The sequence below is a fragment of the Macaca nemestrina genome, chromosome 15 (genome assembly GCF_043159975.1).
Source record: "Macaca nemestrina isolate mMacNem1 chromosome 15, mMacNem.hap1, whole genome shotgun sequence".
NCBI classification, from domain to species: domain Eukaryota; kingdom Metazoa; phylum Chordata; class Mammalia; order Primates; family Cercopithecidae; genus Macaca; species Macaca nemestrina.
The window spans coordinates 108,191,618-108,208,034 of record NC_092139.1 but is presented as its reverse complement, the minus strand read 5'-3'; the positions used below and the strand labels follow the sequence as shown (position 1 = coordinate 108,208,034).

Genomic DNA, 16,417 nt, shown 5'->3' with positions numbered 1-16,417 from the left:
CCAAAGAGAAATAACAGTCAGTTGGTAACAAGGATGGTTTTTAGTAGAAACAAGGCCAAAGAGAAGGAGCACAGTTCAGAAGCTATTGCTCAAGTACACACTACCACCTGTGAAATACTACTGTCAAAAACTTTAACCTGGGCTGGGTGAGGTGGTTCACATCTGTAATCCTGCCACTTTGGGAGGCTGAGGCAGGAGGATTGCCTGAGCCCAGGATTTCAAGACCAGCCTGGGTAACTTGATGACGCCCCCCATCTCTACAGAAGTTTTAAATATTAGCTGAGTATGGTGGCATGTACCTGCGGTCCCAGCTACTTGGGAGGCTGAGATGGGAGGATCGTTTGAGCCTGGGAGGTCGAGGCTGCAGTGAGCCGAGATCACTCCACTCAGTCCAGTCTGGGCAACAGAGTGAGACCCTGTCTGAAAAAAAAAAAAAAGAGAGAGAGAGAGAGAGAGATAACTGAAAATTTGAACACTGATTGTTTAACTGATATTAAGGAATTTATAAAATTTAAGTGTGAAAATATTATAGTTATGTTAAGAAAATAGTTGTTGTTGGCCAGGTCCAGTGGCTCATGCCTGTAATCCCAGCACTTTGGGAGGCCAAGGCAGGCAGATCACGAGGTCAGGAGATCGAGACCATCCTGGCCAACATAGTGAAACCCCGTCTCTACTAAAAATACAAAAATTAGCCAGGCTGGTGGTGTGCGCCTGTAATCCCAGCTACTCAGGAGGCTGAGGCAGGAGAATCGCTTGAACCTGGGAGGTGGAGGTTGCAGTGAGCTGAGATCGTGCCACTGCACTCCAGCCTGGGCGACACAGCAAGACTCTGTCTCAAAAAAAAAAGAAAAAAAAAATCGTTAATAACTGCCAAAACTGTTAAAAAATTTAAAACTAGGCTAGGTGCCGTGGCTTATGCCTGGATTCCCAACACGTTGGGAGGCCAAGGCTGGTGGATCACTTGAGGCCAGGAGTTCAAAACCAGCCTGGGCCAACATGGTGAAACCCCATCTCAGCTAAAAAAAAATATATGTAAAAATTAGCTGGGTATGGTGGTGGGTGACTGTAATCCCAGCTAGTTGGGAGGCTGAGGTATGAGAATCACTTGCACCTGGGAGGTGGAGGTTGCAGTGAGCCGAGATTGTGCCACTGTACTCCAGCCTGAGTGGCAGAGTGAGACTTTGTCTCAAAAAAAACAAAAAACAAAAAACAACTATATTGATATCCTACAGTATAATGTCCCTTTAGAGTGAATTAATAGAGACTGTAGATCATATCAAATTTGTGTTGATTTGCTAGTTAGGATTAGAAGCAAAACTTTTGTTCTATTGGAAATTAAGATCATTATCTCTCATTCCCTTGGTGCTGTTAACTTGAAGTCATCTTCATTTGTGCAGAGCCCTTGTTAAAGTTTACTTTAGTTCTTTTTCTACGAAGTGTTACTAATTTGCGCAAAAACATAACGGAACTGAAGCTTTCACAGGGGTTCAGACTTTTAGAATTGTAACTTTTAGAATTTTGGCAATGAATGTTGCTGTGCTAATACTCTTGAGAGTAAATGCAAAATCTTAGCAATTGAGAAAGATTACATTGCTGCTTGTTTTATTTTTTAAAGATTACTGTTTAAAAAATTGTTTTTCTTTTATTTAGCTCTTTTTACCTCAAAGTGCCAATGAGATAATGGGTGTGGAATTGCTAAGAAAAAGTCAAATCAACTGAGATGTTATGTTTGTTACTCCTATCGCATGACTCTTAGTATCTCCTGTGGCACTGGAGTATTGACACTGTGGCATTACATGCTCTCTTCTAGGGTGAACAGTTTTGGCAGGAGGGAGACAGTCCTCTGCCCTTCCTACCATCTTCTGTGCAGTAATCTTAAAATTTCGTATTTATTTTCCTGTAAATACCGAACTGTGAAAACTTGTTTCATTTGAAAACCCTCATTACTAGAGAGACAAAGTAAATTTAACAAAGACCAGGTGTGGTGGCTCAAGCCTGTAATCCCACCACTTTGGGTAGCTGAGGCAGGGGGATCACTTGAACTTAGGAGTTCAAGGCCAGCCTGGGCAACATGGTGAAACTCCATCTTTACTAAAAATACAAAAATTAGCCGGGTGTTGTGGCATGTGTCTGTAGTCCCAGCTACGGGCAGGCTGAGGTGGGAGGATCACTTGAGCCTGGGAGGTTGAGGCTGCAGTGAGCCGAGATCATGCCATTGTACTCAGTCTGGGGAACAGAATGAGACCCTGTCTCTCAAAAAAAAAAAAAAAAAGAAGAAGAACAAGAAACTCCTCACACAGCAAATTATACAGCCCACATAAGGACCAAGGAATGACTCAATCTCTCAATCTTCTCAACCTTTTTGGGATGCTTTTCCCTTAATTGCTAACCTTTGACCAGACTGTCATGTAGACTCAGAGTTGAAATTTACCTGTTTTTCATAAGTCAGTTTGAGAATTTGGTTGCCAGAAGGGGCCAGTGAGATGCTTCTGCCTTCCCAGAGCAGCATTTAGCCCACACTGGCTGCTACTCTTTGCCTGTTGAGTCATTCCCACAGTTCTATATAGAGCTTTTCTGGCTTTTCTTTTAAACATGATGTTCTTGGAGTGAGAAAGGAAGGAAGTTTTTCTCTCTGGTACTGAGTCTCCCTCACCCCAAATCTGCATTGCTTCTCTTTACTAATAACAAAATATTGCCTTCAGTCATTCTGAGACTATTTTCTCTCTTAAGGTTTCCTAGTGCTTTTATTTACCATTTGTTTACTATGTAAGCATTAAGGTATTTGCTGGGCTGTTTGCAGCAGCCAGCTTTCACATACAGGCTGATAGTTAACCAGAAAGACTGAGGAATTCTAGATAAACATACCAAACATGAATTCTTAGTTTCCAACTTTTAAAAAGTCAATCAGATAGGCTGAAAGTAATCTTAATATCATTATTTTGAATATCAGTTAATGAAAGGTGCTGTGGGGAGTGGTGGTTCATGCCTGTAATCCCAGCACTTTGTGAGGCTAAGGTGGGCGGATCGCTTGAGCCTAGGGGTTTGAGACTGGCTACTCAGGAGGCTGAGGTGGGAGGAGCTCTTGAGCCTGGGAGGTCGAGGTTGCAGTAAGCCATGTTTGTACCACTGCATTCCAGTCTGGGCGACAGAGTGAGACCCTGTCTCAAACATACAAAAAAAGTAAATAAAATCAAATAACATCAGTATGCTCTCTATTCACAGACCGTATATCTAATATAAGCATAAGTAAGAGGCTCTTTTAGGGGATTGACAGATCTGAAAGACAGATTACAGTTTCGGAATGTTTTCAGATGACTTTTTGAAACAGATATTTTAATTGGAGTGGGGGTGGAGAAATAGTTGAGCTTCTGTAGTTAAATGTTCAACTTCCTTAGCCTGTTATCTATAAATACCACAGATAAAAAAGCCGTTGGAATTCTTTTTCAGAAAATTTATGCAGCTTACATTTTGTATATATGTGTTTATATGTGTTTAATCCTCTTCCCCACCTCTCTTCAATGGGTCAGTAATTGGACTGCTTCTTTCATGAGGTTGAGCTGTTTGGATTGTGTTTAATCTGTTCCACTAAACTGCATTAACAGCAGTCTTTTATAGTAGGATTTTGAACAAAACCTCATCTTCTCTTATAAAGAGAGGAAAAAAGCAGTTGATCTGTTTTCTGAAAGTCTCTTTATATATGTCTCTCCCCTCCTCCAGAGACAAATAGCAAGGGGAGGAGCTCACTCACTGTTCTAACCACACTTAGTGTGTCTTAACTGGAGAGCTTTTTGGTTTCCTGTCGGCAGTAATTCAACTTTGTGTCATCTTGACTCGCCTGAAGGGTGGATAAATTGGTAACTGCACTGAGAAGGGGAGTGAGTTCTCACAGTCTGATTTGAGCGTAAGGCATCAGATTGAATTTGTGAAAGCTTTCCATAGCCTTTCAAGACAGCTTTTCTTCTGTGACTTTGACTTTCTTCAGTATATTTGTGGACTTTTGTTTCTGGAAGAATCCGTCATGACTCTACTGGAACCTGACATGTTAATGATGGCAGTACAATCAGGTAATTCCCATAGATCCTAATTTCCTAATTTGCTAATAATTTCCTACAAATCTTATTTGTCATAGGCTTCTTTAAAAAAAGTTGGTCAAATGGGGAGGAAGAAATGTACTGCATTTTCAGTTTTTTATTAATTTTTCTCTCATTGCAAATTCTAGTTATTCCGAAAGTTTTGAGTTAGATGCTTACTGGTTTTAAGACTATTTAGTCGAGGAGACCTATTTGAGAAAAAAACTATTCATCTTCTTTAATCAAGTGTTGTATTGTCTGTGGCACTGTTTTAAATGAAGGACAATTAAATTGCTTTGCTGTTTTATACATTGTCTTTAATCATTAGTCTACACTCTTTGTTTTTCTGAAAGCATCTTTAAATTTTTTTTCTTTGCTGTTCTTTCTTGTTTGTGGTATATCCTTTCTGTATCATCTTTTGGTTCTGTGGAAATGTCCTTAATAACACATAGGATTAGGACTGAATTTTGGAGATGGGTAAGTTTGAGCAAAGAGTCAGTCAACACAAGGCAGGATTTTTGACATTTTATCTCTAAAAACAGTTTTCCAATTGAGAGTTTTTTAAAACCTTTAAAAAATACAGTTAGTTTTTAATGGTTTCTTTTAGTGTTTTTACACTTGGAAGTCAGATATCTAAAAATAGGGAATGTTCTTTTGCTATTTTTAGATCTCTACTAAAATGTAATCTGTAGTGTTTTCTTGTTTGAGAGCATATCTTAAAAGATTCAGACAAGTGGCATTTGGGGACCTCTTCCCCATCCACTGGCTTTCACTCAAAGGGAAATAAGACTTCTTGGTTCTGGCAGATACTGTCTCTGGCAGAACTGGTCTCACTGTTCTCCTTGGGGAGCATTTTAGGTAGTATGTTGAAAGACATAGGTATACATCAGTTGAAGACAGGATCAGATGCTATCTGGTTAATAAAGCTTACGATCAGGGAAGGGGCAAAGAAGACAGATACCACTACCATTTTGTTCTTTCTGGTTTTACTAATATGACGGTAATGAGTCATTTTTTATGCATATAGGCTGTGTCTTTCAGGTTCTTTCCTTTTCCTCCTACAGATCTATTGAGCTTTGTGTTCTAAACAAGACAGTGTGCTTATCCGAATGCTTTCCATCTGTCTTTGATGAAAAAGCTCCCAGTTACACTAATTTGAATTTATTTTTCCTCTCTATTCCGGTTCTTTGCTATGTGTGGGCAAGGGCCTATTTTATCTTGAGGGTTAGATTTTAGCATTTGAACTCTCTCCCTTTTTAAAATCACCTTGTTACTTACAAATCATCTCAGTCCAGTAACTTTATAAAGGTTAAAAGATTGTTTGCTTTCTTCTTAGGTAGTCTCAGTGTTCTCAGCCTTAAGAGGGAAAGGGACATACTTAATATTTTCTTGTCTTGCCTGCTAAGAGCTGTTTTTCCTTTCCGGCATGTGTTGGGCAGGGCTAGCCACCCATCTGTTGAACCAGCTACTTCATAAAACTTACAAAGGATGATAGTATGTGAAACAAAATTGACAGGAGTGTTGGATGCAGGTTGAATGAAAGGTCTGCCAAAAATAGCATGTATGTGAACTTCTTTCTTTTGTTTATGTTCGTAAAAGTGGAGAGACTCTGGATATAGAAAGTAATAGCAAACTGATATCTCCAGTAGCTGCCTCCTAAATGATCAAAAACATTAGCAATGTGTTGGTTTTGTAAAATTGCTACTGTTTTGTTCTGAAGTGCTGTAGCTGTTACCTGGATTCTAATAGTAATATGACAGCTATATAGTAAAATATTGTCTTTCTTTATGATAGGAAATGAAAAAGCATCTGTTATGAAGCCTCAGTGAACTAAAAGCCATTCTCTGAGAAGTCAGGACTTTTAGACTTTATCAGTAGATAAAACATATGAGCCATAAATTTTCTAGCAATAGAATATTTTGACCTGTATGAATATATGCTTTATAGGTGAGACTGCTATTTAATGAGAGCTTTAAAGTAAACCTTGTTGACAGAATTCAGGATGGAAAGTTTTACCCTAAATAAAACTTCAGGATATTGAATATGATAGCAAACTTCAAGGGTACGTTGTATATTTATGAACAATTTTCTTTTGCATATTTTGACCTTGGGGGTTTTGGTGAGACATGTTCGTGTATGTTATATACAAACTTTCAGGCCTGGCATGGTGGCTCACACCTGTAGTCCCAACACTTCAGGAGGCTGATGCAGGATAATTGCTTGAGCCCAAGAGTTCAAGACCCCATCTCTACAAAAAATAAAAAAAAAAAAATTAGCTAGGCATGGTGGTGCCCACCTGTAGTCAGAGCTACTTGAGAGGCTGAGGTGGGAGAGCCCAGGAGGTCGAGGCTGCAACAAGCTGTGATCATGCCATTCTACTCCAATCTGGGTGACAGAGCAAGATTCTGTCTCAAAAAAGCAAAATAAAACTTTCATCCTCCTCACTGCTGGTGGTCTCTTACTGGACCTTTGGAACCAGTCAGATGTATATGTCTTCCTAATTAGATTATTAGCTTCTCAAGGGCAATATATTAATCTATATATTGGCTTCTGATACTGGCACATGGTATACAGTAAGTATTTTTGAATGAAAGAGAGTAATGAAATTTAGATTGTCATACTTTAATGAAACAAGTATAAACTTTTTTTTGTTTTTTTTTCACAAGTATAAACTTTTAAATCAAGATTTTATCGAAGTATTTTGAGATCTGTTCTTACATTAAGAAATGAATCTTCTACCCACCATCCTGTATTTTAGCCAATCCTTGTCCAAAGCAGATGCTGAAAAATAGCTTTCAAAGTTGGAATTCTTCTGCATCTCAGAATGTGCAGTATGCCATGTCTGCTCATGATGTTTATTGCTGAATGTAAGTGTTCTGATCAAACCACAGTTAGAGCTTTTCTCGCTACTATGGAAACGTATCTGGATAATTTTGATTAGAAAATGAATGATCTAAGATGGACATTATGGGGCTGGGCACAGTGGCGCACGCCTGTTATCTCAGCACTTTAGGAAGCGGAGGCAGGTGAATCATTTGAGGTCAGTAGTTCAAGACGAGCTTGGCCAACATAGGAAACCCCGTCTCTACTAAAAATACAAAAATTAGCCAGGCATGGTGGTGCATGTCTGTAGTCCCAGCTACTTGGGGGGCTGAGGCAGGAGAATCGCTTGAACCCAGGAGGAAGAGGCTGCAGTGAGCTGAGATTGTGCCACTGCACTCCAGCCTGGGCGACAGAGTGAGACCCTGCCTCAAATAAAACAAAACAAAAAAAAACAAACAACAACAACAAAACAAATAAGATGGACGTTATGGAATTTCTGAAGCTAAGTCTTAGGGAATTTGGGGGCGTGGTACTGACTCTGGTGTGTTTTAGAATGGAGAAATGCTAGGACTTGGCTCTTGACAGCTAATGTGTAAGGCTTTGACTAGACGGGCCCTAAGCTGTATCTAGCCACTGCAGTCCTCTTAGTTATAACAACAGTGGGACAGAATTCACAGAATTCACAGAAGTGAATTCACTTCTGTCACTTGCGGGACAGAAAAGGATTGAAACAGTTCCTGAGGTATGCTTTGGTCCATGACATAAACCTGATCTTAATGAGGCACAGTTAGGGAGTCACTTTGTTTTTTCTCTCTCTGTCTTGTGCATGTATGTCTGTGTGCACACCCACACATTTGTCCATGCACGGAATGTCTCTGGAAGGACCACAGAAGCTGATAACAGTGGCTGCCTCAGTAAAGGGGAATAGAGAACTGGGGAGCTGGGGTGGAAGAGACTTTTTGTTGTTGTTGTTATGAGAGTGCTCCGTAAATGCCAAAGAATATATAAAGTATTATAAGATTTGATTAATGCACACCTACTAACCAGCCTAAGAAAAACAGCACAACCTATATACTGAAGTTTTCTAAGTGTTCTCTTTGATTTATCCTTCAGAAAATGCTTTTATTTTTAACTGTGTACTTTAAAATCTTTTTGGTTTTGTGCCACATACATGTTATTTATTTGAAAATATGTTTTATTTTTGAAAATATTTCTTCAGCACTTTGGGAAGCTGAAGTGGGCGAATCACTTGAGGTCAGGAGTTCGAGACCAGCCTTGCCAACATGGTGAAACCCCATCTCTACTAAAAATATAAAAGTTAGCCAAGCGTGGTGGTGGGCGCTTGTAATTCCAGCTACTCGGGAAACTGAGGCAGGGGAGTCTCTTGAACCCGGGAGGCAAAGATTGCAGTGAGCCTAGGTCGCACCACTGCATTCCAGCCTGGGCGACAGAGCGAGACTCCATCTCAAAAAATAAAAATAAAATATTTCTTCAGTCCATTTAGTCTCTCCTTCCTTGATATCTGTATACTTAAAATTCCTGCATTTTTTTTTAACTTCTAGTTCGCTAATCATTACAGTTTGTCTCTGCACTGTATGTTTGAGAATAGTATGGATCAAGAGGGGAGTGGCAGTTAGTAAAAATGAGGTTAAAAGGAACTATCATAGGGCAGATTGTGGACAAATAAGTTTTGCCCTTTTTGATAGTATGTTAACTCTTTAAGGAAGTTGCCCCATTTGGGTTCACATCACTCAGAAGTCTATAAAACTGATGAAAAACTCCAGGTTGCACTAGCAATACCTACTTTTTGGATCTCTTAATGCTCTAAATCTTTTGGCAAGGGCTACAATGGATGAAGAAGAATTGTCTTGGAATACATTAACACTAACGATAGCTGATGAGCTTTTAAAAAATTGCAAAAACTTTTCGGACTCAGCCCGCCTGCACCCAGGTGAAAGAAACAGCCATATTGCTCACACAAAGCCTGTTTGGTGGTCTCTTCACACAGACGCGCATGACATTTTGGTGTTGTGACTTGGCTCAGGGGACCTCCCTTGGGAGATCAATCCCCTGTCCTCCTGCTCTTTGCTCCGTGAGAAAGATCCACCTATGACCTCTGGTCCTCAGACTCAACAGCCCAAGGAATATCTCACCAATTTTAAATCGGGTATAAACCCAGATGGCCTGAAGTAACTGAAGAATCACAAAAGAAGTGCAAATGCCCTGCCTCATCTTAACCGATGACATTCCACCACAAAAGAAGTGAAAATGGCCGGTCCTTGCCTTAAGAGATGATATTATCTTGTGAAATTCCTTTTCCTGGCTCATCCTGGCTCAAAGAGCTCCCCCACTGAGCACCTTGTAACCCCCACTCCTGCCCGCCAGAGAACAACCCCCCTTTGACTGTAATTTTCCTTTACCTACCCAAATCCTATAAAACGGCCCCACCCTTATCTCCCTTGGCTGACTCTCTTTTCAGACTCAGCCCGCCTGCACCCAGGTGAAATAAACAGCCATGTTGCTCACACACACACACACACACACACACAAAAAAAAAAAAATTGCAAAAAAAAAAAAAAATCTCATAGTGTTTTAAGAAAGTTTACAAATTTGTGTTGGGCCACATTCAAAGCCATCCTAGGCTGCAGGATGTACACGCTTGCTCTAAATATTAATGTGGACTTTAAAAGAACATACTTTTTTTTTTTTTTTTTTTGAGGCGGAGTTTCACTCTTGCTGTCCAGGCTGGAGTGCAGTGGTGCGATCTGGGCTCACCGCAACCTCCACCTCCCGGGTTCAAGCAATTCTCCTGCCTCAGCCTCCTGAGTAGCTGGGATTACAAGCATGCACCACCATGTCCCGCTGATTTTGTGTTTTTAGTAGAGACGGGGTTTCTCCATGTTGGTCAGGCTGGTCTCGAACTCCTGACCTCAGGTGATCCTCCCGCCTCTGCCTCCCAAAGTGCTGGGATTACAGGTGTGAGCCACCGCACCTGGCCACTTTTTTTTTATATTTCAAGGGATTTTAGAGTTTGAGAGAAACCTAAGGTAGGGAAACCTTAGGTAGAAAATTCTTGCCCTCCACTTTAAGATAAGGAAATTGACCCATTTCAAAGAAACCATCAGAGGCCTCTAATATATGAGATTGTTTATAATTTTTCCCAAAGATTTTGGTTTTCTTTGGGTTTTTCCTTTACAGGATTCTATCACTACTCAGACTGACTCACATCTTAGGAGGTGGAGATAAAAACCAGTGCCTGGGTATTCACCTTCTGCCCGTTGGGAAGTGGAGTCAGAATGCGACAGGCCTCATAGTTCTCCAGTGTACCTCCATCTTATCTTACTCCGTATTCCCTAGTCTTGGTGATCTCATACTTTAATGATGATCTCAGAAGACAGGTAGGTAGACAGACAGCTGTTGTCATCAGTATTCTGGCTTACATCTTACTGCCCCTTCTCTGACTCACTGATTTATCTGAAGTCCCCTTAGAGTTAGGACGCAGATCAAAGAAATTTGAATTCATCTGTCAGTCTGCATCTTTTTTTTCCCTCCTTTTTGTTTCTTTTTGGATGAGGCAAGCTGTCAAGACCAAGAACTAACAGTTTTAGCTTTATTAAAACAGTGCCAAATTAAATAAAGATGAGACTCATAAAGTCTTGTTTTTTTGGAACTTCACTTTTATGATTACCACATGCATTATTTTTAAAAAAGATTTTCCTTATAACAACAAGGAAAATAATGCTGAAAAACCACTCTGCCATCAGTGACAAAAAAAACCCCACTTACTTTGCTTTGCACTCATCAAGCTAAAGGGCAGTATCTGGCTGAGCTCATAGTATCAGAGGTCTGGGGCATTAATCTCATGGCAAAGTTGCATAAATGGATGATGGTGGCAGTAGGGTGAGTATAGAGGGCTTAGAAAAGAGGAATATATGGCAACTACATAGTGCAAACAAACTCAGTAGTGAAATTTTTGTAGTCTGTCATAATTTATAAATATTTTAATGTGTGTGTGTGTATACATATATATATATATATATATATATATATATTTTTTTTTTTTTTTTTTTTTTTTTGGAGACAAGGTGTTGCTCTGTCACCAGGCTAGAGTGCAGTAGTGTTCACTGCAGACTCAACCTTCCTGGCTCAAGCAATCCTCCCATCTCAACCTCCCAAGTAGCTGGACCACAGGCGTGCACTGCTATACCCCAATATTTTTTTCTCCTCCTCTGCCCCAGTAAGTTTTTTATTTTTTGTGAAAATGAGGTCTTGCTGTGTTGCCCAAGCTGGTTTTCAACTCCTGAGCTCAATCAGTCCTCCGACCTCTGCCTCCCAAAGTTTTGGGATTACAGGCGTAAGTCACTGCTCGTAAGCCCCTCAGCCTTATGTATATTGTTTGATCTTCACAACAACTTTTTGCAGTGTCTGTATCTTCACAATTTACAGTGGAAACTGAGGCTCAAATGCTTAAGGGCACACAGTAAGAGATGGAACAGGTGTTTAATTCAGCTTTTTGAGTTTAAACACTATTTATTACATGATCCATTTAAAATTAATCAGGTCATATCCCTCCGTACTCACAACCTGCCAGTAATTCTCATTCACTGGAAAAGCCACAGTCCTTATACTGCTCTACAAAGTCCCACATGAACTGCTTTATAACTCTTGATTTTATCTCCTTCTCTTCTCTCCCTTGCTTATTTTACCCCAGCCATATTGGCTTTGTTTGCTGTCCCTGAGCACCTTAGCTCCCGTACCAGGGCTTTTGTACTTGTTATTCCTTCTATGTAGAGCACTTTTCCCTGAGTAGCCTCATGGCTTGCTCCTGCATCACCTTGAGATTTTTGATTAAATGTTCCTTTTGGGCCCGTTATGGTGGCTCATACCTATAATCCCAGCGCTTTGGGAAGCCGAGTAGGGAGAATCACTTGAAGCCAGGAGTTCAAGGCTAGTCTGGGCATCATGGTGAGATGCTGTCTCTATGAAGCAACAACAACAACAACAACAAATTAGCCAGGCATGGTGGCATGTGCCTGTAGTACTATCTACACAGGAGGCTGAGTGGGGAGGATCAGTTGAGCCCAAGAATTTGAGGCGGCAGTGAGCTATGACTGTGCCACTGCACTCCAGCCTGGGTGACAGAGCAAGACCATGTCTCTTAAAAAAAAAGAAAAAAGTGAAAAGAAAAGTTACTTTTTCAGTTAGGCACTCCCTGACCATCCTATTTTATAAAATCTTGCTTTTATTTTCCTTCATACCACTTATTTGACAGAATAGATAGTTCATTTGTTTATTGGTTGTGGCTATCTCTTTGTAAAATGTAAGTGCCACAAGGAGGATTCGTTTTCCTTTTTGATTTTTCTACATTGAATACTTTCTACATTGTAAATGTATAAGAATAGTTTCTACATTGTAAGCACTTAATAATTGTTGAATAGGTGATGTACCAAAATTAGGATTTTTTTTTTAGGTTAAGTGTGTTCCTGAGACCATGCCTTGTAACTGTTTGTATAGTGTGCCCTAACTGAAGAGGCACTATAATATAGCGCATTGGTTTTCAAAGTGTGGTCTGAGGACCCCCAGGTGTCCTTGAAACATTTTCAGTGGATATGAATCAAAATTTTATGTATTTATACTAAAATGTAATTTCCCCTTCTTAGCTGTTGTTCTTTGATAAGTGTACATTGTAGTTTTGGTTTTTTATATTTTTATAATTTTTTGAGACAGGGTCTTGCTCTGTCGCCTCCTGCTGGAGTGCAGTGGTGGAATCTCAGCTCACTGTACCCTCTGTCTCCTGGGCTCAAGCAGACCTCCCCGCCAGTTTCCTGTCCAGCCCAGGAGTTCAAGACCAGCCTTGGCAACACAGCAAGACTCCATCTTTACAAAATTGTTTAAAAATAATTTTGAAAATGTGGAATAATGTTTACCACTGATCTGTATAATTCTAGAAAAGTGGCTTCGAGGCTGTACACCAGAATATGAATAACTATCTCTGAGTAGTGAGATTTCATGGGGGACATTATATTTTTTTCATCTTTTGGATTTTCCTGTATCTTTCTGATTTTCGATGATGAGCATACATTTCTTTTGTATTCCAATAAAGCTTATGTTGGCCGGGCACAGTGACTCACCCCTGTAATCCCAGCACTTTGGGAAGCTGGGGCAGGCGGATCACTTGAGGTCAGGAGTTCAAGACCAGCCTCGCCAATATGGCGAAACCCCATCTCTACTAAAAATACAAAAAAATTAGCTGGGCATGGTGGCCCATGCTTATAATCCCAGCTACTTGGGAGGCCTAGGCAGGAGAATTGCTTGAATCTGGGAGGTGGAGGTTGCAGTGAGCCGAGATTGCGACATTGCACTCCAGCTTGGGTGACAAGAACAAAACTCTGTCTCAAAACACACACACACACACACAAAACAAAGCTCATATTAAATTGTGTGTATGTACGTACACAGGTAGGTACATTTAAAAGAGGGAGAAAATGGGTGGAAGCATAATGATTAGAAGACAGAGCTGTTAATTTGGGACCTCTGCAGTCAAAGTGCTGTACTGACCAAGCAATGCATGATAAGGAGGCACTCCATCCCATTAAACTGTTCCCTCTGACCAGTTGAGTTTGTATAAATCTCTTTTACATTTTTGCCTTTGTTTCTATTTTGTAAGATTTATTGAAATTTATCTTTGCAGTGTTTGTGTTAGGCCATGTTCTTGGCAGAGCTGTAACTCCTTCCTGTGTACACTCATTTACTCTCAATTTGCTGAACCTCTCAAGTTTTCTATCAAAAAACAACACACTAAATTTTTTGTTTGTTTTTGTTGGGTAAGGATAATCTGATTTCTTGTAGGCATAAAGTGGTGGTGTTAGTATAAAATGTTTAAATTATTTCTTTGTGTAGCTTTTTTTTTTTTTTTGAGCCAGGATCTCACTCTGCTGCCCAGGCTGGAGTACAGTGACATAATCACAGCTCATTGCAGCCTTGACCTCCCCTGGCTCAGGTTGTCCTCCCACCACAGATTCCTGAGTAGCTGGGACTACAAGTGCACATCACTAGGCCAAGCTAAATTTTTTTTTTTTTTTTGAGAGACAGGGTTTCACTATGTTGCCCAGCCTGTTTTAATTATTTGAAAGTGCATTTCTGTAATATATTTTGTTCATTGACTGTAGGGTGTGAAAATTGTCCTTAACAATTCATGTATGCTGTATCTTTCTGATTTTCTGTTTTTCTGTTTTTCCTTGCAAATAGGATCTTGAGGAATTAAAATATTAATTAAACTTGATTTTCTGAACTGTTATCTTAGTATATTCTCTTGGGAATCAATAAGATTCTATTCCTCAAATCAGTGCCATAAGACTAATTTATTTGGTTATGTAAAGAACTGAAAACTTCAGTATCAGCATTAATTAGGTTACTCAAACAGATACTCTGTCCGTATTCTTCTAACACCTTGCTACTCAAAGTGTGTTCCAAGGTCCAGCAGCCTTTGTATCACCTGGAAGCCTATTAGGAATGCAGAATCTCAAACTCCACCTCAGACCTGCAGAATCACAATTTGTGTTTTGAAAAGATTATTTGTGGGATGCAGTGGCTCACAGCTGTAATCCCAACACTTTGGGAGGCCACAGTGGGCAGATTGCTTGATGTCAGAAGTTCGAGACCAGCGTAGGCAACATGGTGAAACCTCATCTCTACAAAAAAATGCAAAAATTAGCCAGGCATGGTGACACACACCTGTAGTCCCAGCTACCTGGGGGGCTGAAGTGGGAGGATCACTTGAGCTTGGGAGGTCAAGGCTGCAGTGAACCGTGTTTGTACCACTGTATTCCAACTGGGCCACAAAGTGAGACCCTATCTCAAAAAAAAGATTGTTACATGCATATGAAAGTTGAGAAGTTCAATTCCAAAAGATATTTTATTTTTATTTCCCAAGATGCTATGAGATGTGTTGGATTTATATGTGGGATTTATATGATATCTAATTAGTATGGAAGAAGAGAGTAAAACAGGAAACAAAAATACGAAGCTGTGCCTAGTATAGTGCTCTGTGTTCGATAAATGTTCACAATTTGACAACTTTTTTTGTTTTTGCCATTTTTCTTGATTTTTCAAAGAAAGAACGAATAGGCTTATTTTTGACATTCTAGAATGTTTAAATGGGAAGGATCTTAGACATGACCTGATAACAAACCTTGGTTTTACAGGTAAACAAACTGGGGGCTAAGAATGTTAAGTGACTTACCCAAGATCATATAGCGTGGACTGCCTGTGACCTGATTTTCAAACTACTGATCTTTGTGCTACTCCTCTGTGTTGCTGAAGGCCATCTATTGTTAGTTGGTTCTATTGATGTTGGTTGAAACCATCCTGAACACACCTGTGACTGGGCACAGTGGCTCATGTCTGTAATCCCAGCACTTTGGGAGGTTGAGGAGGGCGGATAACTTGAGGTCAGGCGTTGGAGTCCAGCCTGGCCAACATGGTGAAACCCCGTCTCTACTAAAAAAACAAAACTTAGCCAGTGATTCTAGCTACTTGGTTTGCACCTGTGATTCTAGCTACTTGGGAGGCCGAAGCAGGAGAATCGCTTGAACCCTGGAGGCGGAGGTTGCAGGGAATTGAGACCATACCACTGCACTCCAGCCTGGGTGACAGAGTGAGACCCTGCCTCAAAACAAAACAGAACAACCATCTTGCACAATTATGAGTGAGAGTAAATCCAACACATCTCACAGCATCTTGGGAAAATGATAAGACTCACTTTTCTTCTTTCTCTTCAGTGTGAACTTATGTAATAACTTCAAAGAAAGACATTTCCCTGCTGTCTGGAAGTTGAACTCCTACAAACTGGTGGAGCTTGCTGCTCAGTCCTGTGCTCTCTGAGCTGAGGGAAAGGTGTGGGGATTTTCTCTTCTACTGAAATGGCAGGATTGTGTCATGGCAGTGGTTTTGAGTGTTTAGAGGTAGTGTTATTTTAATTAGTTTTCTAACTCTGGTTTAAATAAAAACTTACAAACCAGGAAAGAACTGGCTATCTGTATGTTAAGAAAATTAAAAGAGGGCTGGGTGCAGTGGCTCACATCTGTAATTCCAACACTTTGGGAGGCTGAGGTGGGTGGATCACGAAATCGGGAGATCGAGACCATTCTGGCCAACATGGTGAAACCCCGTCTCTACTGAAAAATACAAAAATTAGCTGGGTATGGTGGCATGCGCCTGTAATCCCAGCTACATGAGAGGCTGAGGCAGGAGAATCACTTGAACCTGGGAGGTGGAGGTTGCAGTGAGCCGAGATTGCACCAGTGCACTCCAGTCTGGGCGACAGAGCAAGACTCCATCTTAAAAAAAAAAAAAATAGAAGAGGAGAGAGAGAACATTGACTCTTACCTTGTACCATACACAGAAATTCATTTGAGGTTGGGTGTGGTGGCTTATGCCTGTAATCCCAGCCCTTTGTGAGGTCAAGGTGGGCGGATCACTTGCGGTCAGGAGTTGGAGACCAGCCTGGCCAACATGGTAAAACC

At 40.5% G+C, this 16,417-nt stretch overlaps 1 protein-coding gene and 1 long non-coding RNA gene across 3 annotated transcripts in view; one reads left to right on the top strand and one right to left on the bottom strand.

Moving 5' to 3' along the window:
- The window catches only part of MRTFA (myocardin related transcription factor A), a 178,640-nt gene that overhangs the window by 55,759 nt on the left and 106,464 nt on the right, over window positions 1–16,417 (top strand). The gene's annotated exons all lie outside the window — the stretch shown is intronic.
- On the bottom strand, window positions 6,183–16,337 carry LOC139358739 (uncharacterized). Of its 2 annotated transcripts, none has more exons than XR_011614164.1 (3): window positions 16,281–16,337; window positions 11,780–11,872; window positions 6,183–6,318 (listed from the first exon to the last, which is right to left on the bottom strand). It is a non-coding gene; the product is annotated as an uncharacterized lncRNA (long non-coding RNA). The 2 variants fall into 2 exon arrangements; XR_011614163.1 differs by lacking the exon at window positions 16,281–16,337 and adding an exon at window positions 15,136–15,273.